The sequence below is a fragment of the Gorilla gorilla genome, chromosome 1 (assembly GCF_029281585.2).
Source record: "Gorilla gorilla gorilla isolate KB3781 chromosome 1, NHGRI_mGorGor1-v2.1_pri, whole genome shotgun sequence".
In the NCBI taxonomy this organism is placed as follows: domain Eukaryota; kingdom Metazoa; phylum Chordata; class Mammalia; order Primates; family Hominidae; genus Gorilla; species Gorilla gorilla.
The window spans coordinates 200,902,899-200,927,056 of record NC_073224.2 but is presented as its reverse complement, the minus strand read 5'-3'; the positions used below and the strand labels follow the sequence as shown (position 1 = coordinate 200,927,056).

General features: G+C 45.0%; 1 long non-coding RNA gene across 1 annotated transcript; it reads left to right on the top strand.

Moving 5' to 3' along the window:
- The first annotated feature begins 673 nt into the window (after positions 1-673).
- On the top strand, positions 674-17,285 carry LOC129534565 (uncharacterized). Its single transcript, XR_008681202.2, has 4 exons — positions 674-749; positions 2,322-2,444; positions 6,664-6,827; positions 7,520-17,285. It is a non-coding gene; the product is annotated as an uncharacterized lncRNA (long non-coding RNA).
- Positions 17,286-24,158: the final 6,873 nt, after the last annotated feature.

Sequence of the window (24,158 nt, the reverse complement as noted above, 5' to 3'; positions counted from 1 at the left end):
GTTGAAGATAGATAAATACAATAGCACAGTTCTAAAAGAAAATGTAAAAGAATATGCAAAGATATATTAGGACACAGAAATCACTAACCATTAACAAAAACTGATAATTTGGATATTGTCAAAATTAAAATGTTTCTTCATCTGGCCGGGCACAGTGGCTCACCCCTGTAATCCCAATACTTTGGGAGGCCAAGGCAGGCAGATCACTTGAGGCCAGGAGTTGGAAACAGCCTGGCCAACATGGCAAAACCCCACCTCTACTAAAAATACAAAAAATTAGCCAGGCAGGGTGGTGCATGCCTGTAATCCCAGCTACTCAGAGTCAGGCGCAAGAAGCACTTGAACTCAGGAGGCAGAGGTTACATTGTGCTGAGATCGTGCCACTGCACTCCAGCCTGGGGGACAGAGTAAAACTCGGTTTCAAAAAAACAAAACAAACCTTTTGTTCATCAAAGGACACTATGAAGAAAATGAATAGGCAAGCCAAAATTGAGAGAAATGTTCAAAATACATATATCTGACGAAAGTCTTGTGTCTAAAATATGTCTGTGTGTTTACACCGGTATATATTACTCATATCTGCAAATCTGTAATTAAAAGGCTCACAATACAATTTTCTTTAATATGATGGAGTTTTGCTCTTGTTGCCCAGGCTGGAGTGCGATGGCACAATCTCAGCTTACCGCAACCTCCGCCTCCCGGGTTGAAGCGATTTTCCTGCCTCAGCTGCCGAGTAGCTGGGATTACAGGTATGTGCCACCACGCCCGGCTAGTTTTGTATTTTTTTAAATAGAGATGGAGTTTCTCCATGTTGGTCAGGCTGGTCTCGAACTCCCGACCTCAGGTGATCTGCCCGCCTCAGCCTCCCAAAGTGCTGAGATTACAGGTATGAACCACTGCGGTCAGCCAATACAACTTTTTAAAAATGACAAAATACTTGAACAGATATTTTCCTAAAGGAAGATATACAGATAGCCAATAAGCACATAAAAAGATAATATCATTAGTAATGTGGAAAATGCAAATTACAACCATGCTGAGATACCACCTTACATCCACTGGAATGTCCAAAATTTTTGAAAAACTGACATCGCCAAATGTTGCTGAAGATATAGAGCGTCTGGAACTCTCTTACATTGCCAGTAGGAATATAACATGATACAGCCAATTTGGAAAACTGTTGGCCTGTTTTTTATGAAGTTTAACATACACTTACCACATGACTAAGAACCTTCATTCCTAGATATTTTCTCAAGATAAATGAAAATGTATGTTTAAATAGACACTTGTACATGAATGTTCATAGCAGCTTATAATAGCAATAATAATTATTATTGTCGTTATTTTTTGAGATGGAGTCTTGCTCTGTCGCCCAGGCTGGAGTACAGTGGCACAATCTTGGCTCACTGCAACCTCCACCTCCTGGTTCAAGCGATTCTCCTGCCTCAGCCTTCCAAGTACCTGGGATTACAGGCACACGCCACCATGCCCAGCTAATTTTTGTATTTTTAGTAGAGTCGAGATGTCACCCTGTTGGCCAGGCTGGTCTTGAACTCCTGACCTCAAATGATCTGCCCGCCTCGGGCTTCCAAAGTGCTGGTATTACAGGCATGAGTCACTGCACCCAGCCCAAAAGTTTCTTATTTGATTGACAAAATCTTATATATTTATCATGTACAACACACTGTTTTGAAATATGTATGTATTGTAGAATGGCTAAGTCAAGCTAATTAATATATGCATTATCCCATATACTTTCATTTTTGTGGTGAGAACACAAAATCTTAGTAATTTTTAGGAATACAATACACTGGCCAGGTGCGGTGGCTCATGCCTGTAATCCCAGCACTTTGGGAGGCCGGGGAGGGGTGGATCACTTGAGGTCAGGAGTTTGAGACCAGCCTGGCCAATATGGTGAAACCCCGTCTCTACTAAAAATATAAAAATTAGCCGGGCGTGGTGGCACGCACCTGTAATCCCAACTACTCAGGAGGCTGAGGCAAGAGAATTACTTGAACCTGGGAGGCGGAGGTTGCAGTGAGCTGAGGTTGCACCACTGCACTCCAGCCTGGGTGACAGAGCGAGACTCCATCTCAAAAAAAAAAAAAAAAAAAAGAATGCAATACATTGTTATTAACTAGCATCACCATGTTGTACAACAGTTCTCTTGAACATATTCCTCCAGTCTAATTGAAATTTTGTATCTTTAGACTAACATCTCTCCATCTACCCTCCCCAGGAGATAGAAATTCCTTATCCACAAGGATGGAGACAATGTTGGTCAACCCACTTTCATTTACTTAACATTACTTTTATTCTAGGTGTGGCATCTGGCATGAAACCAAGGACAAGACACTCAGTTGAGCTTTGTGAAAGAGTGACAGATGATGGATAGAGTCATGGGCCTGCCTCTTATGGAGCTAAGAAATGAAATCTGGATACAGGTAATCAGTTTGTGGTAGAAAGTAGTCACTCATTTCCGTGAGGGAAGCACAAGTCCTGTGTAGGCCCAGAGAAGGGAAAAAGCCTTTTTGGGCATAAGAGTGAATGTTGAGGGTTGGAGACAGGAATGGTCTGGAGGCTTTGTAGCATTCATGTTGTGCCCTAAAGGACAGATAACATTTGGACATGAGAAGCTGTAGTGAGCCATGACTGCACCACTGCACTCCAGGCTGGGCGACAGGTTGAGACCCTGTCTCAAAAAAAAAAAAAAAAAAAAAAGAAGAAGAAGAAAGAAGAAAGAAGATTTGGACATGAAGAGATGCCAGGCATTACAGACAGAGAATACAGTATGAGCAAAAGCATGGAGGTTTTTTTGTTTTTTGTGTTTTTTTTTTTTTGAGACGGAGATTTTTGCTCTTTTTGCCCAGGCTGGAGTGCAATGGCATGATATTGGCTCACTGCAACCTCCACCTCCTGGATTCAAGCAATTCTCCTGCCTCAGCTTCTAGAGTAGCTGGGATTACAGGTGCACACTACCACGCCCATCTAATTTTTGTATTTTTAGTAGAGATGGGGTTTCACCATGTTGGTCAGGCTGGTCTCGAACTCCTGACCTCAGATGATTGTCCTGCCTCGGCATCCCAAAGTGCTGGGATTACAGGCATGAGGCACCGCGCCCAGCCAGCATGGAGGTATTTGAGAGCAACAGTGATCAGAACCATTTGGTTCAAGCAGCGGTTTTCAAACAGAAGTGGAGAAGGAATTAGCAGATCCCTGACATCCTCTTCAATCAGAGTTCCTCCATTGTGAACTGGTTTACATGTCAGCATTATGGATTTTGGTGCAACACCTGCCCCCGACAGGAAGAAAAGAAGAAAAAGAAAGAAGAAGAGGAAGGAAGAAGAGAAAGACAAAGAAGAAGAAGGAGGAGGAGGCAGGAGGAGTAGGAGGGAGGAAGAAGGAGGAGGAAGAAAAAAAGGAGGAAGAAGAAAGGAGGAAGGAAGAAGAAAGAAGAATTGGGAGGCTGAGACAGGCAGATCACAAGGTCAGGAGTTCAAGACCAGCCTGGCCAACATGGTGAAACCCCATCACTTCTAAAAATACAAAAATTAGCTGGGCGTGTTGGCACATGCCTATAATCCCAGCTACTTGGGAGGCTGAGGCAGGAGAATTGCTTGAACCTGGGAGGCAGAGGTTGCAGTGAGCAGAGAGCTCGCCACTGCACTCCAGTCTGGGCAATGAGCGAGGCTCTGTCTTGAAAAAAAAAAAGGAAGGAAAGAAGGAGGAGGAGGAGAAGAAAGAAGAAGTTTTATTATTGTTATTTTTTGAGACAGAGTCTTGCTCTGTAGCCCAGGCTGGAATACAGTGGCACACTCTTGACTCCCTGCCACCTCTGCCTCCTGGGTTCAAAGGAGAAGGAGGAAGAAGAAGGAAGAAGAAGAAAGAAGGAGAAAGGCTGGGTGCAGTGGCTCACACCTGTAATCCCAGCACTTTGGGAGGCCGAGGCAGGTGAATCACAAGGTAAGGAGTTCGAGACCAGCCTGGCCAACTGGTGAAACCCTGCCTCTACTAAAAGTACAAAAATTAGCCAGGCGTGGTCTGAGGCAGGAGAATCGCTTTAACCTGGGAGGAGGAGGTTGCAGTCAGTCAAGATGGCGCCACTGCACTCCAGCCTGGGTGACAGAGTGAGACTTTGTCTCAAAAAAAAAAAGGAAAGAAGGAGGAGGAGGAGAAGAAGAGGAAAAGGAGGGGGAGGAGAAGGGGAGGGGGAGGAAGGAGGAGGAGAAGAAGAAGGAGGAGAAGGAAGAAAGGAGGGAGGAGGAGAAGAAGGGGGAGGGGGAGGAAGGAGGAGGAGAAGAATGAGGAGGAGAAGGAAAAGAAGAAGGAAGAAGAAGAAAGAAGGAAGAAGAAGGAGGAGGGGGAGGAGGGGGAGGGGGAGGAGGAGGAGGAGAGAAGGAGGAGAAAAGTAGTTGAGGCCCAAACACCAAGAGGGAGCAAAGATTGAAAAGATGAGCCATGAAAGCGAGCACAGGAGTAACTGATGGTACTGGGGAGCCCGTGTAGGTTTAGGATCTGAGCTTTTGGAAGATTGATCAGGTAGCCTTTGAGCCACCTGATAAGTGGAAAGAACAAGAGAGGCTGGATCTGTGTTTTCAGGAAGCATATGTTGGCCCAGCAATTGCTGGCTTGTAGTGAGGAGGCACACAGCTGGCCTAGGACAGTGGTCATGAAAATGCAGAGGAGGTAAAGTCCCTGCACTCCTAGGGAGACTAGTCCTGATGTCAGTCTGGAGTCAGTCAGAATGGTGTCCTCTCCCTCCCTGCACTACCCAGCCCAGTCAGTGGGAGGACTTGCTCAATTCCAGTAGCCATTCAAGTCCCTGGAATTGGTGGCTGTCACTTGCAAACTATAGCAACTTGAGCAGAAATGGGCAAGGATTACTTATCTTTAATCTGCATATCATTGGGAGGCACTTACCTGCTAGCTCTGGCTAAAAACTAGAGCAACCCTGGCCTGCCGTAGCTCCTGCTGCCCAGACAACTCCTCCAATATGAAAGGGATGAGGGGAACTCAAAGTTACAATGTCCTACTTGGAGCAGTAAGTTCAGTAGACATATCACTTGCCTCATTAACATCAAGCATCCCAAAAGCCAGTCTGGGTCAGTTTTGCCCAGAGTGAGGTTTGTAGAACACGGGTTCTCCTGGGATCTATACCTAGCCCAGAATCAGTTCCAAAAGCCACGCTTTTGGACTTGCTCGCTCTCTCTCTCTCTCTCTCTCTCTCTCTCTATATATATATATATGTGTGTGTGTGTGTGTGTGTGTGTGTGTGTATATACACACACATATACATACAATGTTTTATATATTGTATATGTGTGTGTGTGTATATATATATATATATATATATATTTTTTTTTTTTTTTTTTTGAGACAGAGTTTCACTCTTGTTGCCCAAGCTGGAGTGCAATGGCACGATTTCGGCTCACTGCAACCTCCGCCTCCTGGGTTCAAGTGATTCTCCTGCCTCAGCCTCCTGAGTAGCTGGGAGTACAGGCGTGCACCACCGTGCCCAGCTAATTTTTGCATTTTTAGTAGAGATGGGGTTTCACCATGTTAGCTAGGATGGTCTCGATCTCCTGACCTCATGATCCGCCCGCCTCGGCCTCCCAAAGTGCTGGGATTACAGGCATGAGCCACCATACCCGGCCTTCATTTTTATATTTTTAGTAGAGACAGGATTTCACCATGTTGGCCAGGCTGGTCTCGAACTTCTGACCTCAGGTGATCTGCCCACTTCAGCAGCCTCTCAAGTGCTGGAATTACAGGCGTGAGCCACCACGCCTGGCCAATTTTTTGTATTTTTAGTAGAGACAGGGTTTCACCGTGTTGGCCAGGCGGGTCTTGAACTCCTGATCTCAGGTGATTAATCCACCTCAGCCTCCCAAAATGCTGAAATTACAGTGAGCCACCATGCCCAGCCTCTGAGTCAAAGCTTCTTTAATTGCAAAGTAGAGATCATTGTGTTTTTTTTTGCTTTTTTTTTTTTTGAGATGGAGTCTCGCTCTGTCGCCCAGGCTGGAGTGCAGTGGTGTGATCTCAGCTCACTGCAACCTCCACCTCCCAGGTTCAAGCGATTCTCCTGCCTCAGCCTCCCGAGTAGCCGAGTAGCTGGGACTACAGATGTGCGCCACCATGCCCGGCTAATTTTTTGTATTTTTAGTAGAGGTGGGGTTTCACCGTGTTAGCCTGGATGGTCTTGATCTCTTGACCTCGTGATCTGCCTGCGTAGGCCTCCCAAAGTGCTGGGATTACAGGCACAAGCCACCGTGCCCAGCCTGAGATCATTCTTACTTCACAGGATTTCCCTGATAATTAAGTGAACACACACACACACAGCATTTAACACAAAATACTTTGTACACAGTAGATACTAGACAAAAGATAACCATGGCTACTGCTGTTTCTTTTTTCTCCTCCTGCTGCCTACCTTTCCCCCTCATCCTTTTATCTATGGCCAAGCCCTCCTGAAGGGTCTCTTTGAATCGGGTTACCTCCTAGTTTGACACCAGTGCTCTTATTTCCCTGTGGCATTGGAGGGCTAGTCACATGGCACTGTGGCCAAGGAGAAGGATGATGTTCCAGGCCAAACACATCTGCAAATGTATTGAGCTGGTGTCCTTGATGACAAATCAAATTGTTTTGTGTTTGGTTCCCCAGAGGCCTGAGTACCTCAGAGAAGCCAAGGTTCCTGCAGGAACCTCGTGCCTGCTGTCCACGTTGGGCTTCATTTTATCAAAATACAGCAAAGAGCTCATCATTTCTCAGCTCCGGTCAGAAGCAACAGTGGCTGTTCCTGGACACAGAGCTGCAGACAAGGAGTGGTGAGGATTCAGGCAAGAGAAGATGGGCAGCTTCCTCTTCATGCTTCCCTCTCAGGAAGAAGCCAGGGTGCCTGGGATCAAAGAGGCTAGGAGGCTGGTGAGGCCTCCTGTCCCTGAAAGCGGTCAGTGAACCCAAAAGTTGAAAAGCCTCTGCTTTGAGAGTGGTTCTGCTGCCCTACTGGTGCTGACAGTTTTAGAAACTGACATGGCAGAGCTGACCAGGCAGACTATATTTTTAGGACTCTGCTGGGGCCTATTGAAACGTCCACATTAGTCAGATCACCAATCTGGCTGGAGCTACCAACACAGCATTCTTTGCTGTTTTAGAATACAAAGCTACCTCCCCTCGGGGCTTCACTTTGTAGCCACTGAGAATCCAAGGCTTCGCTAAATTACACGTTTCCATGGTCCCACTGGCTCGCTTTGCAGGGCTTCCACAAGAATGGGCTGGGAGCGTAACTGAGTAACTGAGTCATGATTAGGGGTTAATTAAGAGGAGAAATGGGCTAGCTGTTTCCTAAGATAAGGGAGGGGAAGTTTTTTTTAAAAACTGTAACTGCTCAGAACAGTATGTGCTAAGGCAGACTTTCTGTGCTGGGAGACAGAACACTTCTGCAGTGATGTAGCAGAATTCTTAAAGGATCCTGCCAATGACTCTTTTTTTCTGGTGTCACATCCAATCTTTGCTGCAGCCAACACTTCCTGGAGATGAAACACAACTTCGATACAGAGATAGCAAGTTCACACTCCGGCAGTCATGCAAGGATGAGTGATGCGGGCCTTTTCTAAGTGAGTATGAAGGGGTGGGACCTACGGTAAATTCAATGCAGTATAATCCGTCTACGGGGCAGTGGGCACCCAGCAACAGCCAACTGTTACCAAATCAAAGTGCAGGCCCAGGATGACTCATCTTCCAGCATTTCATGAGCAACCAGAAGTCTACATTTCTTTGAGAAAAAAAAATTTTTTGAGACGAGGTCTTACTCTGTTGCCCAGGCTGGAGTGTGTAGCTTCTACCTCCCGGGGCTTAGGTGATTCTCCCACCTCAAGTCTCCCAAGTAGCTGAGACTGCAGGCATGTGCCACCACGCTGGCTAATTTTTTTTTTTTTTGAGTCGGAGTCTCGCTCTGTCCCCCAGGCTGGAGCGCAGTGGCGCGATCTCGGCTAACTGTGAGCTCCGCCTCCTGGGGTTCATGCCATTCTCCTGCTTCAGCCTCCCAAGTAGCTGGGACTACAGGCGCCCGCCACCACGCCCGGCTAATTTTTTTGTATTTTTTAGTGGAGACGGGGTTTCACCGTGTTAGCCAGGATGGTCTCGATCTCCTGACCTCGTGATCCTCCTGCCTCGGCCTCCCAAAGTGCTGGGATTACAGGCGTGAGCCACCGCTCCCGCCCCATGCCAGCTAATTTTTCTGTAGAGACACGGCTTCGCCATGTTGTCCAGACTGGTCTCCAACCCCTAGGCTCCCCGCCTTGCCCTCCCAAAATGTGGAGATTACAGGTGTGAGCCATTTTGAGGAATTTTTAAATGCTGGCTTTAATTTTTCAAAGTATTTGGAGCAACTTCTGCTTCTGAGAGATAGAGCAGATATTCTTTTCCCCAGTCCTCCTGCTAAGTACAGCTAAAAACCCCAAAAACACTCTATATTATACAAAATGAACGTAAGATGACTCTGAACAAGAAGAAAGCCGATTGGTTAGGGACCTCCAGATCCAAGGAATGACTCAGCAGTGACCTCCCTAAGTTTTCTTTTTGCCTCATATATGTCAGAATGGGTACTGGAGAAGCCAGCAACCCAAAACTGCCAACGATTGCAGACAAAAGCCCCAAGAAAAGCTTGTCTTTTTTTTTTTTTTTTTTTTTTTTTTGAAAGAGTGTCTTGCTCTATCGCCCAGGCTGGAGTGCAGTGGTGCAATCATGGCTCACTGCAGCCTTGATCTCTCAGGCTTAAGCTGCTTAGACTACAGATCTGCGCCACCATGCCTGACTAATCAATACAGTTTTGTTTTTTTTTTGAAACGGAGTTTCACTCTTGTTGCCCAGGCTGGAGTGCAGTGGCGCGATCTCAGCTCACTGCTGCAACCTCTGCCTCCTGGGCTCAAGCAGTTCTCCTGCCTCACCTCCTGAGTAGCTGGGATTACAGGCATGCACCATCACGCCCTGCTATTTTTTGTATTTTTAGAAGTAGAGATGGGGTTTCACCATGTTGGTCAGGCTGGTCTCAAACTCCTGATCTCAGGTGATCCGCCCGACTCAGCCTCCCAAAGTGCTGGGATTACAGGCATGAGCCATCGTGCCTGGCCTTTTTGGTTTTTTTTGTTTGTTTGTTATGTTTTTTTGTAGAGATGGGGGTCTCACTGTTTCCCAGGCTGATCTCAAATTCCTGGGCTCAAGCAATCCTCTGGCCTCAGCCTCCCAAAGTGCTGGAATTATAAGCGTGAACCATGGTGTCCTGCAAGTCTGCTTTCTGAGTCAAAGGACAAGAAAATAAACAGCCTAGAAAGACAGACAGCCTTGATTTTTTTATTTTTAGTTTTCATTTGGTTTGATTTTTCTTGAGACAGAGTCTCACTCTGTCGCCCAGGCTGGAGTGCAGTGGCACGATCTCGACTCACTGCAACCTCTGCCTCCCGGATTCAAGCAGTTCTCCTGCCTGCCTCAGCCTTTCGTTCGGCCTCAAATGATCCGCCTGCCTCAGCCTCCCAGAGTGCTGGGATTACAGCCATGAGCCACCGCATCCAGCCGACAGACAGCCTTTAGACTATAGCCCCTCTACTCCAGCCCCACCCTCACCCCCATCAGCAAAGGCCGAGTGGAAAGCCTAGATCTCCAAACCTTGCTAGGCTGTAATGAAGTACTCCTTCCCTTCCCCACCAGGGTGATGTAGAAGAGGCCTAGTTATCCACTCAGGCCTTTCATCCATAATCAAGGCCACCTCTCCCAACAATGTCAGTGGAGGCCCACTCCCTCTCCCAGCCGGTGTGGTATCAGTGAAGGCCTAATAGAGAAACTGGACTCCCACCCCTGCCCAGCAGTAAGAAGGAGCCCTGCCAACACCGGTGTCAATGGAGGCCAAGTGGAAAACCTGGACTTCCATACCCTCCTGGTGAAAATGAGGTAGCATCCGCACTTTCCCCACAGAAGCAATGTTAGAGGAGGCCTGCTGAAACACAGGCTATAAAGTAAGATCCAGAGGCTGGGCGCAGTGGCTCATGCCTGTAATCCCTGCACTTTGGGAGGCTGAGGTGGGAGGATTGCTTAAGCCCAGGAGTTCAAGACCAGCTTGGGCAACATACGGAGACCTTGCTGCTACGAAAAAACAAAAAACAAAAAAATTAGCTGGGCATGCTGATGCCTGCCTGTGGTCCTAGCTACTTGGGTGGCTGAGATGGGAGGATTGCTTGAGGCCAGAAGGTTGAGGCTGCAGTGAGCCATGACCCCACTGCACTCCAGCCTGAGTGACAAGGTGAGACCCTATCCCAAAACATTAAATAAGATCCAGAGTCTTATAACATAATGTGCAAAATGTCCAGGTCTTAATCAAAAGTCATTTGAACCAGAACCAGAAAATTTTGAATAAGAAAGGATAATCTATATACGCTAACACCAAAATGACACAGATATTAGAATTATCTGAAAAAGATTTTGAAGTAGCCATCATAAAAATGCTTCAATGTATATAACGTGTTCAAATACAAACATACTTGGAACAAATGAAAAAATGGAAAGTCTGGAAAATATAAAGTCTCAACAGATCGATACATAAAGAAGAACCAAATGGAAATTTTAGGAATAAAAAATACAATGATTGAAATTTAAAACTCAATGAATAAGCTCAGCAACAGAATGGAGAGGACAGAGGAAAGAATAAGTTTGAAGACAGAAAACTACAAATTACCCAATCTGAACACTAGGGAAAAAAAATAGAATGGAAAAAAAAAAAAAAAAAAACAGAGCCTCAGGGCCATGTGAGACAATAACATAAGATCTAACATTCATGTCATTGGAGTCACAGAAGGAGAAGAAATATTCAAAGAACTAATAGCCGAAATTTGCCCAAATTTTGCAAAAGACAAACTGACAGATTCACATAGCTGAGCAAACCTCAAACAGGATACGCCCATGAGAAAACACATCATAAACTTCTCAACATATACTTTTTTTTTTTTTTTTTGAGATGGAGTCTCCCTCTGCTGTCCAGGCTGGAGCACAGTGGCACAATCTCAGTTCACTGCAACCTCCGCCTCCTGGGTTCAAGCGATTCTCTTGCCTCAGCCTCCCAAGTAGCTGGGACTATAGACGTGTACCACTATGCCTGGCTAATTTTTTGTATTTTTAGTAGAGATGGGGTTTCACCATGTTGGCCAGGCTGGTCTCGAACTCCTGACCTCAGGTGATCTGTCCGCCTCAGACTCCCAAAGTGTTAGGATTACAGGTGTGAGCCACCGCACCCAGCCACAAATTCTTGAAAGCAGCCAGAGAGAAATGATACATTACCTATAGGGGGAAAACAATTCAAATGATGCTGAATTTCTCGTAAGGCACCATGGAGGCCAGGAGGAAGTGGAACAACATTTTTTTTTTTAGACGAGTCTTACTCTGTCACCCAGGGTGGAGTGCAGTGGCGCGATCTTGGCTCACTGCAACCTCCGCCTCCCGGGTTCAAGCGATTCTTCTGCCTCAGCCTCCCAAGTAGCTGGGGCTACAGGCGCGCCACCATGCCTGGCTAATTTTTGTATTTTTAGTAAAGACAGGAGTTTCACCATATTAGCCAGGTTGGTCTCGAACTCATGACCTCGTTATCCGCCCACCTCGGCCTCCCAAAGTGCTGGGATTACAGGCCTGAGCCACTGCGCCCAGCTGGAACATTTTTGAAATGCTGAAAGAAAAGAACGATCGACTTGGAATCCCATACCTGGTGAAACAATCCTTCAGGAATTGGGGGGAAGGGCTGTGGGGGAGGAAATCATGACATTCTTACATGAGGGAAAAACTAAGGGAATTTGTCACTGGCAGATTTACTTTATAGGGATTACTAAAGACAATTATCTAAACAAAGGGAGTGGTAACAAAAGGAATCTTGGAACATCAGGCAGGAAAAAAGGACAAAAAGAGCAAACATATAGATCAATACAATAGATTGTCTTTTTCCTCTTGAGTATTCTAAATTATGTTCAACAGTTGAAGCAAAAATTACGCTTGTCTAAGTGGCTGTCCATATATGTAGAGGAAATACTTAAGATAGTTACATTATAATGGGAGAGTAAAAGGACACAGAAAAAGGTTTCTTTCTTTATTTGTAATCTGGTAGAACTTTCCAGAGGTATAGAGGTAATGTTTCTACCTTTCACTCAAACTGGTAAAATGTCAACACCAGTAGACTGTGATAAGTTACTGCACTCCAGCCTGGGTGACAGAGCGAGACCTTGCCTCAAAAAGGAAAGAAAAAAAAGAAAAAAAGAAAAGAAAAAGGAATACATACCAAACTTAAATGTGTATGTACCAAACAACAGACTTGAAAAATAAGTGAACCTGGCCGGGCGCGGTGGCTCATGCCTGTAATCACAGAAGTTTGGGAGGCCAAGGCAGGTGGATCACCTGAGATGAGGAGTTCGAGACCAGCCTGGCCAACATGGTGAAACCCCGTCTGTACTAAAAATACAAAAATTAGGCTGGGCGTGGTGGCTCACGGCTGTAAACCCAGCACTATGGGAGGCCGAGGTGGGTGGATCATAAGGTCAAGAGATTTGAGACCATCCTGGCCAACATGGTGAAACCCCGTCTCTACTAAAAAAATACAAAAATTAGCTGTGTGTGGTGGTGCACGGCTGTAAACGCAGCACTCGGTAGGCTGAGGCAAGAGAATCGCTTGAAGCTGGAAGGCAGAGGTTGCAATAAGCCGAGATCATGCCATTGCACTCCAGCCTGGGCAATAAGAGCGAAACTCCATCTCAAAAAAAAAAAAAAAACCCCAAAAAACAAAACAAGAAAAACTATTACACAGAAAGTCAACAGGGCTGAGTGTGTGGCTCACACCTGTAATAGGATATAGAATTTAACACTACCATTAGCCAACAGGATGTAATCAGCATTTATAGTACATCAACAACAACAAAAAACACATTCTTTTTAAGCACCCATGAAACATGTATCAAGATCAACCATATCTTGGGTTATAAAACAAACCTCAACAAATTTAAAAGAATTGAAATCATACAGAGTGTATGACCAAAATGGACTCAAACTTAGAATTAATAACACAAAGACAATCTCCAGGAAGATCTTCAAACACTTGAAAACTAAATAACACATTTCTAAGTAATCTATGAATCAAAGAGCAATCCTCAAGAGAAATACAAAATTCATTAACCTGAATGAAAATGAAAATACAATGTATCAAAATGTGTAAGATACAGCTAAATCACAACTAGGAAGGAAATTAATAGCACTAAATGCTTACATTAGAAAAGAGGAAAAAAATCTCAAATCAATAATACAAGCTTCCACCTCAGGAAATTAGAAAAGAACAAAATAAACCCTAAACAAACAGAAAGAAGGAAAAGAAGAGAAATCTATATAATTGAAAACAGAAAAACAGTAGAGAATACCAACAAAACAGAAAACTGGTTCTTTGAAAAAATCAATAAAATTGACAAATCTTTTATTTTCTTTTAATTGAGACAGCCTCTCGCTCTGTTACCCAGGCTAGAGTGCGATCACAGCTCACTGCAGCCTCAACCTGCCGGGCTCAAGCAGTTCTCCTGCCTCAGCCTCCTAAGTAGCTGTGACTACAGGTGCATGCCAATATGCCTGTCTAATTTTTGTATTTTTTTTAGAGATGGGGTTTCACCATGTTGCTCAGACTGGTCTCGAACTTCTGGGCTCAAGGTGTCCACCCACCTCAACCTCCCAGAGTGCTCGGATTAGAGACATGAGCCATTGCATCAGGCCAAATTGACAAATCTTTAGCAAGGCTGACCTAAAAAGAGAGAGGCTGGGTGCGATGGCTCATGCCTGTAATCCTAGCACTTTGGGAGGCCGAGGCAGATGGATCACTTGAGCTCAGGAGTTCAAGACCAGCTTGGGCAATATATCAAAAACCCAACCCTGCCTCTACAAAAAATACAAAAATTAACCAGGCACGGTGGCACACGTGTAGTCCTGGCTACTTGGGAGGCTGAGGTGGGAGGATCCCATAAACCTGGGAGGCGGAGGTTGCAGTGAGCCGAGATCATGCCACTGCACTCCAGCCTGGGCAGCAGAGTAAGACTTCATCTCAAAAAAAAAAAAATTATTTTTATAGAGACAGGGTCTTGCTATGTTGCCCATGCTAGCCTTGAACTCCTGGGCCCAAGTGATCCTCCAGCCTCAGCTCTCCCAAAGTGCTGGGATTACAGGCGTGAACCACTGTGCCCACCCCATACATTCTTCATATCAGGAATAAAACAGAAGCTATCACTACAGACTCTGCAGATAACGATAGAATAATAAGGGAATTTTATTGTATTGTTTATTTATGTATTTATTTTTTGAGACAGAGTCTCGCTCTGTCGCCAGGCTGGAGTGTGGTGGCGTGATCTCGGCTCACTACAATCTCTGACTTCCTGGTTCAAGTGATTCTCCTGCCTCAGCCTCCCAAGTAGCTGGGATTACAACCACGCCCCACCACGCCCAGCTAACTTTTGTATTTTTAGTAGAGATGTGTTTCACCATGTTGGCCAGGATGGTCTTGAACTCCTGACTTTGTGATCCGGCTGTTTGGACTCCCAAAGTACTGAGATTACAGGCATGAGCCACCGCGCCTGGCCCTGGAAATTTTATAAACACACATTTGTTTTATATGTTACAAACACACATTTGACAACTTAGATGAAATGGACTAATTCCTTAAAAAATAAAAACTACTACAACATACCCGATATGAAGTAGATAATTTCAGTAGCTTTATCACTATTAAGGACATTGAATTTGTAATTTAAAACTTCACCCCCAAGAAATCTTTACTCCAGATGGTTTCAGTGGAGAATTCTATCAAACGTCTAAAGAAGAATTAACACCGATTCTACAAATCTGATCCAGAAAATAGAAGAGATGAAGCATTTCCTAAGTCATTTTATGAGGCCCATCTTACCCATATCAAAACCAGACAAGGAAAATACAAAAAAGATGACTACAGACCAATGACCTTTAATAAGAACACAGACACAAAAATCCTTAACAAAACATTAACAAATAGGCCAGGCACGGTGCCTCATGCCTGTAATCCCAGCACTTTGGGAGGCTGAAGTGGGTGGATCACCTCAGGTCAGGAGTTGGAGACCAGCCTGACCAACATGGTGAAACCCTGTCTCTACTAAAAATAAAAAAAAAATGAGCGGGCGTGGTGGTGCATGCCTGTAATCCCAGCTACTCCAGAGGCTGAGGCAGGAGAATCACATAGAACTCGGGAGGTGGAGGTTGCAGAGAGCCAAGATCGTGCCACTGCACTCCAGCCTGACTCTGTCTCCATAAATAAATAAATAAATAAATAAATAAATAAATAAATAACAAATAGAGGCCGGGCACGGTGGCTTACGCCTGTAATCCCAGCACTTTGGGAGGCCAAGGCAGGCGGATCACCTGAGGTTGGGAGTTCAAGACCAGCCTGACCAATATGGAGAAACCCCATCCCTACTAAAAATACAAAATTGGCCAGGCACAGTGGCTCATGCCCGTAATCCCAGCACTTTGGGAGGCCTAGGTGGGCGGATCACGAGGTCAGAAGTTCAAAACCAGCCTGGCCAACATGGCAAAACCCCGTCTCTACTAAAAATACAAAAATTAACCAGGCATGGTGGCAAACACCTGTAATCCCAGCTACACAGGAGGCTGAGGCAGGAGAATCGCTTGAACCCGGGAGGGGGAGGTTGCAGTGGGCCAAGATCGCACCATTGCACTCCAGCCTGGGTGACAGAGCGAGACTCCATCTCAAAAATAAAATAAAATAAAAAATACAAATACAAAATTAGCCGGGCATGGTGGTGCATGCCTGTAATCCTAGCTATTCGGGAGACTGAGGCAGGAGAATTGCTTGAACCTGGGAGGCACAGGTTTCCGTGAGCGGAGATTGTGCTATTGCACTCCAGCCTGGGCAACAAGAGGGAAACTCCGTCTCCAAAGAAAAAAAATGAATAGAATTCAGCAATATATGAAAAGAATTATATACTATGACCAGGTGGGGATTATTCCAGGGATGCAAGGCTGAGTCAATATTCAAAAATCAATCAATGAAAAAAAATCAATCAACGTATTCCACCCTGTTAACAGGCTAAAGAAAAATCAATTGACAGAGAGAAAGCACTTGACAAAATTCCGTACCCATTCATAATAAAAACTCTCAGGAAACTAGAAATAAAAGGGAATTTTCTCAATTTGATAGAGTATCTACAAAAAACCTACAACTGGCATCATACTTCACAGTGAGAGACTGAATGCTTTCCCCCTGACTGAACACAAGGCAAGCATGTCCACTCTCACCAATCTTATTCAACACAGTGCTGGAAATTGTAGTCTGTGTAATAAGAATAGGAAAAGAATTTTAAAAGCATACATATTGGAAAGAAAGATATCAGGTGGTCCTTATAATGGCATGATGGCCTTTATAGAAAATTTCATGAAATCTAAAAAAAAAAAAAAAAAGCTAGAACCAGTAAGTGAATTCAGCAAGGTCACAATACAAAATCAACATACAAATATCAACATATATATATTAGCAATGAAAACACGGACATCAACATTTAAAACATAATATGATTTATAATCACAGAAAAAGGAAATATTTAGGTATGAATCTAATAAAACATGTACAAGACTCATATGATGAAAACTAGAAAATGGTGTTGAAAGAAATCAAAGAAGATCTAAATAAACAGACAGATATACTGTTTTCATGACTTCAAAGACTCATCACAGTAAGGATGTCAATTCTCCCTAAATTAATATACAAGTTTAGTGCAATTCCTATCCAAATCCCAGCATGATTTTTGTAAATAAAGATTATTATAAAATGTATGAGGAAAGGCAAATAAACTAGAATAGCTGAAACAATTTTTTTTTTTTTTTTTTGAGCCAGAGTCTCACTCTGTCACCCAGGCTGGACCACAGTGGCGTGATCACAGCTCATTGCAGCCTTGACATCCTGGGCTCAGTTAATCCTCCTACCTCAGTCTCCCAAGTAACTGGGACCACAGGTGCGTGCCACCATGCCTAGCTAATTTCTTTTTTTTTTTTTTTTGAGATGGAGTCTTCCTCTGTGGCCTAGGCTGGAGTGCAGTGGCATGACCTCGGCTCACTGCAAGCTCTGCCTCCCGGGTTCACGTCATTCTCCTGTCTCAGCCTCCCGAGTAGCTGGGACTACAGGCACTCGCCACCACGCCTGGCTAATTATTTTTGTATTTTTAGTAGAGACGAGGTTTCACCATGTTAGCCAGGATGGTCTCCATCTCCTGACCTTGTGATCCGCCCATCTCAGCCTCCCAAAGTGCTGGGATTACAGGCGTGAGCCACCGAGCCCGGCCCAGGCCCAGCTAATTTTTAAAAATTATTTTTTATACAGACAAGGCCTTCCTGTGTTGCCCAGGGTGCTTGAATTCCTGGACTCAAGCAGTCCTCCCACCTCAGCCTCCCAAAGTGCTAGGATTACAGGCATGAGCCACTGTGCCCAGCATAAAATAATTTTCATTAAAAAAACTTTTTTTGAGATAAGGTCTTGCTCTGTCAGCCAGGCTGGAGTGCAGTGGCACGATCTTGGCCCACTGCAGCCTCCCGAGTAGCTTCAACTATAGACATGTGCCACCACACCCAGCTAATTTTTCAATTTTTTGTAGAGACGGGGTTTTGCCATGTTGCCCAGGCTGGTCTTGAACTCCTGAGCTCAAGCAATTGTCCCAGCTTGGCCTCCCAAAGTACTGGGACTACAGGCGTGCACTACCACATGTGGCCTAAAATATATTTTTAAAAAGAAGATTAAGCTGGGCGCAGTGGCTCACGCCTGTAATCCCAGCACTTTGGGAGGCTGAGGCAGGTGGATCACTTCAGGAGTTTGAGACCAGCTTGGCCAACATGGTGAACCACCATCTCTACTAAAAATACAAAAAATTAGCCAGGTGTGGTGGCAGGTGCCTGTAATTCCAGCTACTCGGCAGGCTGAGGCAGGAGAGTTGCTTGAATCTGGGAAGCAGAGGTTGCAGTGAGCTGAGGTCGTGCCATTGCACTCCATGCACTCCAGCCTGGGCAACAAGAGCGAGATTCCATCTCAAAAATAAAAAAATAAAAAAGGCTGGGCATGGTGGCTCACGCCTGTAATCCCAGCACTTTGGGAGGCTGAGACAGGCAGATCACGAGGTCAGGAGTTCAAGACCAGCCTGACCAACATGGTGAAACCCCATCTCTACTAAAAATAAAAAATTAGCCCGGCGTGGTGGCGTGCACCTGTAATCCCAGCTACTTAGGAGGCTGAGGCAGGAGAATAGCTTGAACCGGGGAGGTGGAGGTTGCAGTGAACCGAGACTGCGCCACTGCACTCCAGCCTGGGCGACAGAGCGAGACTCCGTCTCAAAAAAAAAAAAAAAAAAAAAGAGGATTAAAGTGGGAGGAATCACTGCCTAATTTCAAGAATACAGCTATAGTAATTATGACTGTGGGGTATTGGTGGATGGAAAGACACATCAATCAATGGAAGACAATAGAGGACCCAGAAATACCCCATGCAATACAGTGGAGGAAGGATAGTTTTGTCAACAAATGGTACTGAAGCAAATTGATGTTCATAGGCAAAAAGCAAAAAACAACTCCACAGAAATTGGCTTTCTGTGATCTGATACAGCCTGCCTAGAAGCAGAAGTTCTGGCTGCCCATCACACTGTTTTTAGTAAACCTAGAGTTTTATTTGAAATATTGAGTCTGGCCCAGGCGTGGTGGCTCACGCCTGTAATCCCAGCACTTTGGGAGGCCGAGGCGGGTGGATCATGAGGTCAGGAGATCAAGACCATCCTGGCTAACACGGTGAAACACCCTCTCTACTAAAAATACAAAAAATTAGCCAAGTGTGGTGGCGGGCGCCTGTAGTCCCAGCTACTTGGGAGGCTGAGGCAGGAGAATCACTTGAACCTGTGAGGCGGAGGGTGCAGTGAGCCAAGATCGTACCACTGCACTCCAGCCTGGGTGACAGAGCAAGATTCTGTCAAAAAAAAAAATTATAAAGATGGAAAAGATGGAGAGCCACCAAGGAAGCAATAATTCTGCATCTAGACTGCCTTCAGACTTGTTCAGACTTGAACTGCAACATCAACTCTTCCCTGGGTCTCTAGCTTGCTGGCCGGTTCTGCAGATTCAGATTTGCCAGCCCCCACAATAAGACAATTCCTTTAATTGCCTTAGTTCTGATGAATACAGAGACCTAGGCTGGGTGCAGCGGCTCATGCTTGTAATCCTAGCACTTTGGGAGGCTGAGACGGGCGGATCACTTGAGGCCAGGAGTCCAAGACCAGCCTGACCAACATGACAATACCCCATCTCTGCTAAAAATACAAAAAAATTAGCCAGATATGGTGGCGTGCAACTGTAATCCCAGCTATTCTTGAGGCTGAGGTACAAGAATCATTTGAACCCAGGAGGCAGAGGTTGCATGAATGCTGCTGAAAAAAAAAAAAAGTAAAATAAAAATGTAAAAGTGACCATTAAAAAAAAAAGCAACCAACCTAAACCTCATGCCTTATACAAAAATTAACTTAAAATGGAACACAGGTTTAAATGTAAACTGTAAAGTTATAAAATGTTTAGAAGACAAGATAGAAGAAAATCATCAGGACCTAGGAGTCTTTCCCCAGGGCTCAGGGAAAAGTTCTCAGACATGATGCCAAAAGCAAGAGCCATAAAAGAAAAAATATATACATAATTGGACTTCATCAAAATGACAAACTTTTGCTCTGTGAAAGACCCCATTAAGAGGATGAAAAGACAAACTACAAAGTGAGAGAAAATATTTGCAAACCATATATCTGACAAAGGACTTATATTTAGAATATATATAAAGAACACTCAAGGCCGGGCATTGTGGCTCACTTCTGTAATACCAGCACATTGGGAGGCCAAGGCAGGCAGATCACTTGAGGCCGGGAGTTTGAGACCAGCCTGGCCAATATGGTAAAACCCAATCTCTGCTAAAAATACAAAAATTAGCTGGGCACGGTGGTGCATGCCTGTAATCCCAGCTATTCAAGAGGCTGAGGCACGAGAATCACCTGAACCCAGGAGGCAGAGGTTGCAGGGAGCCGAGATTGCACCACTGCACTCCAGCCTGGGCTACAGAGCTAGACTCTGTCTCAAAAAAAAAAAAAAAAAAAAAAAGGTTGGGCGTGATGACTCAGGCCTGGAATCCCAGCATTTTGGGAGGCCAAGGCGGGCGGATCACGAGGTCTGGAGATTGAGACCATCCTGGCTAACACGGGGAAACCCCGTCTCTGCTAAAAATACAAAAAAATTAGCTGGGTGTGGTGGCAGGTGCTTGTGGTCCCAGCTACTCAGGAGGCTGAGGCGGGAGAATGACATGAATCTGGGAGGCGGAGCTTGCAGCGAGAGCCACTGCATTCCAGTCCAGCCTGGGTGGCAGAGCAAGACTCTGTCTCAAAAAATAAACAACAAAACAAAACAAAAAAAACACTCAAATCTCAACAGTAAGAAAAACACCAGATAATCCAATTAGAAAATGCGCAAAAAAAAAAAACTTAAGATATTTCCCCAAAGAGAATATACAGAAGGCAAATAAACACGTGAAAGAATGTTAACATAACTATCCATTAGGAAAATTAAGACCATGATGAGATACCATTACATACTTGTGAGAATAGCTAAAATAAAAAAATAGGGCCAGGCGTGGTGGCTCGTGCCTGTAATCCCAGCACTTTGGGAGGCTGAGGCAGGCAGATCACTTGAGTTCAGGAGTTGGAGACCAGTCTGGCCAACATGGTGAAACCCTGTCTCTACTAAAAATACAAAAATTAGCTTGGCATGGTGGTGGTGCACACCTGTAATCCCAGCTACTTGGGAGGCTGAGATAGGAGAATTGCTTGAACCTGGGAGGTGGAGGCTGCAGTGAGCCAAGATCATGACACCGTACTGCAGCCTGGGTGACAGAGTGAGACTCTGTCTCAAAAAATAATAATAAAATAAAAAAATAATAAAACAGTGAGAATACCACATGCTAGAGGATGTGGACAATTGAATCTTTTTTTTTTTTTTTGAGATAGAGTCTTGCTCTGTCGCCCAGGCTGGAGTGCAGTGGCACAATCTTGGCTCACTGCAACCTCTGCCTCCTGGGTTGAAGCAATTCTCCTGCCTCAGCCTCCCAAGTAGCTGGGATTACAGGCATGCGCCACCACACTTGGCTAATTTTTGTATTTTTAGTAGAGATGGGTTTCACCATATTGGCCAGGCTGGTCTCGAACTCATGACCTCGTGATCTGCCCGCCTCAGCCTTCCAAAGTGCTGGTATTACAGGCGTGAGCCACCATGCCCGGCCAACAATTGAATCTTTCATACATTACTGTTGGGAATGTAAAATGGAATAGCCACTCTGTAAGCTAATTTTGTATTTTCATTTATTTATTTTTAAGAGACAAAAACTTGGAGTGCACTGCTGCCATCATAGCTTACTGTAGCCTCCAACTCCTGGGCTCCAGCAATCCTTCCACCTCACCCCACCGAGTAGCTGGGACTACAGGTGTGCACCCCAAAGTCTGGCTAATTTTTTAATTTTTAATTTTTGTAGACATAGGGCCTAATTACGTTGCCCAGGCTGGTCTTGAACTCCTGAGCTCAAATGATCCTCCTGCCTTGGCCTCCCAGTGTGCTGGGATTACAGGCATGAATCACCATGCCCGGCCCTACTATTTGCTTTAAACACTAAACATTCCCTTACCATATGACCCAGAAATTTTCCTACTTGGCATTTATCCCAGATAAATGAAAACTTATGTTCACACGAAAGCCTGTACATGATTTTTCATAACACCTTTATTTGTAATAGCCAAAACCTGGAAACAACCAAAATGACCATCAAATAGATGAATGGCTAAATAAACCATGATATATCCATATCACATGTATCGAGTTAAATGGGAGCCCCCCAAAAGACATGTACATATCTTAACTCCTGAACCTATAAATGTGACATTCGAAAATAGGGTCTTTGAAGCCGGGCGCGGTGGCTCACGCTTGTAATCCCAGCACTTTGGGAGGCCTAGGTGGGCAGATCACCTGAGGTCGGGAGTTCGAGACCAGCCTGACCAACTTGGAGAAACCCTGTCTCCACTAAAAATACAAAATTAGCCGGGTGTTATGGCACATGCCTGTAATCCCAGCTACTCAGGCTGGGCAGGAGAATCACTTGAACCCAGGAGGCAAAGGTTGTGATGAGCCGAGATCGCGCCATTGCACTCCAGCCTGTGCAACAAGAGCAAAACTCCATCTCGAAAAAAAAAAAAATTAAAAATAGGGTCTTTGCAGCTGTGATTAAGTTAAGGATCTCGAGATGAGATCAACTTAGATTATCTGGGTGGGCCCTAAATCCAATGACAAGTGTCTTTTTTTCCTCCAAGCAATCAATCCTCTTGTTGCTGGGACCACAGGCATCTGCCACCACACCTGGCTGAATTTTTTTTTTTTTTTGAGACAAAGTCTCCCTGACATCCAGGCTGGAGTCCAGTGGTGCTATCTGGGCTCATTGCAACCTCCGCCTCCGGGGTTCAAGCAATTCTCATGCCTCAGCCTCCCGAGTAGCTGGGATTACAGGTGTTCCCCACCATGCCCGGCTAATTTTTGTGTTTTTAGTAGAGACGGGGTTTTGCCATGTTGGCCATGCTGGTCTTGAACTCCTGGCCAGAAATTATTCGCTGCCCTCAGCCTCCCAAAGTGCTGGGATTACAGGCGTGGGCCACCATGCCCAGCCAACATTTGACTAATTTTTAAAAAAATTTTTTGTAGGGACAGGTCTCACTATGTTGCCCAGACTGTTCTCAAACTCCTGGGCTCAAATGATCCTCCCGCCTTTTCCTCCCAAAGTGCTGGGATTACGAAGGTGAGCCACGTCACTCAGCCAATAAGTGTCCTTTTAAGAGACAGGAGAGGAGAAGGCACAGACATAGGGAAGACCATGTGATTGGAGCGATGCCCTTACAAGCCAAGGAATGGCTGGAACCAACAAAACAGAACCTAGCAAGGAAGCATTCTCCCCTCGAGCCTTCAGGGGGAGCATGGCCCCGCTGACACCTGGGTTTCAGACTTCTGGCTTCCAGAACTATCAGAGAATAAATGTCCGTTGCTTTAAGCCACAGACCGAGTTTGTTGTGATTGGTTATGGCAGTTCTAGGAAACAAATATACCATGGGATCCTACTTAGTAATAAAAAGGAACAAACTTGATACAGCAGCAACTTAGCTGGATCTCAAGGGCTGAGTGAGAAAAGCCATCTGAAAAGGTCACATACTGTATAGTTCCACTTACGAAACATTCTTAAAAAGACAAAATTATAAAGATGGAAAATAGTGCTTGCCAGGTGTTAGGGATGGTGGGGGACAGTGTAACTATAAAGGAATATCTCCCTGCACAAAGAAGGGAGATCTTTGTTGTGATATATTTATCTTGGTTGCAGTGGTGCTTACAGGAATATAAACATGATATAATGACGTAGAACTATGTATTCATATCAGACCAGAGTACATTTCCTGCTTTTGATATTGTGTTGTAATTATGGAAGAGGCAGCCATCGGAGGAAACTGGGTGAAGGCTATGTGGAACTTTTCTGTACTATCTTTGCACTTCGTGTGCATTTATAATTATTTCAAAATAAGAAGTCAAAAGTTAATTCGAATAAGGGAGCTGGGTGCAGTCGCTCGTGCCTGTAATTCCAGCAGTTTGGGAGGCTGAGGTGGGAGGATCGTTTGAGTCCAGGAGTTCAAGACCAGCCTGGGCAATAAAGTGAGAACCCATTTCTATTTAAAAAAAAAAAAAAAAAAAAAAAAAAAAAAAGACCGGGCGCCGTGGCTCACGCCTATAATCCCAGCACTTTGGGAGGCTGAGGCGGGTGGATCACAAGGTCAGGAGTTCGAGACCAGCCTGGCCAATATGGTGAAACCCCATCTGCACTAAAAAACAAAAAATTAACTGGGCATGGTGGGGCGCGCCTGTAGTCCCAGCTACTCAGGAGGCTGAAGCAGGAGAATTGCTTGAACCTGAGAGGTGGAGGTTGCAGTGAGCCAAGATCACACCACTGCACTCCAGCCTGTGCAACAGAG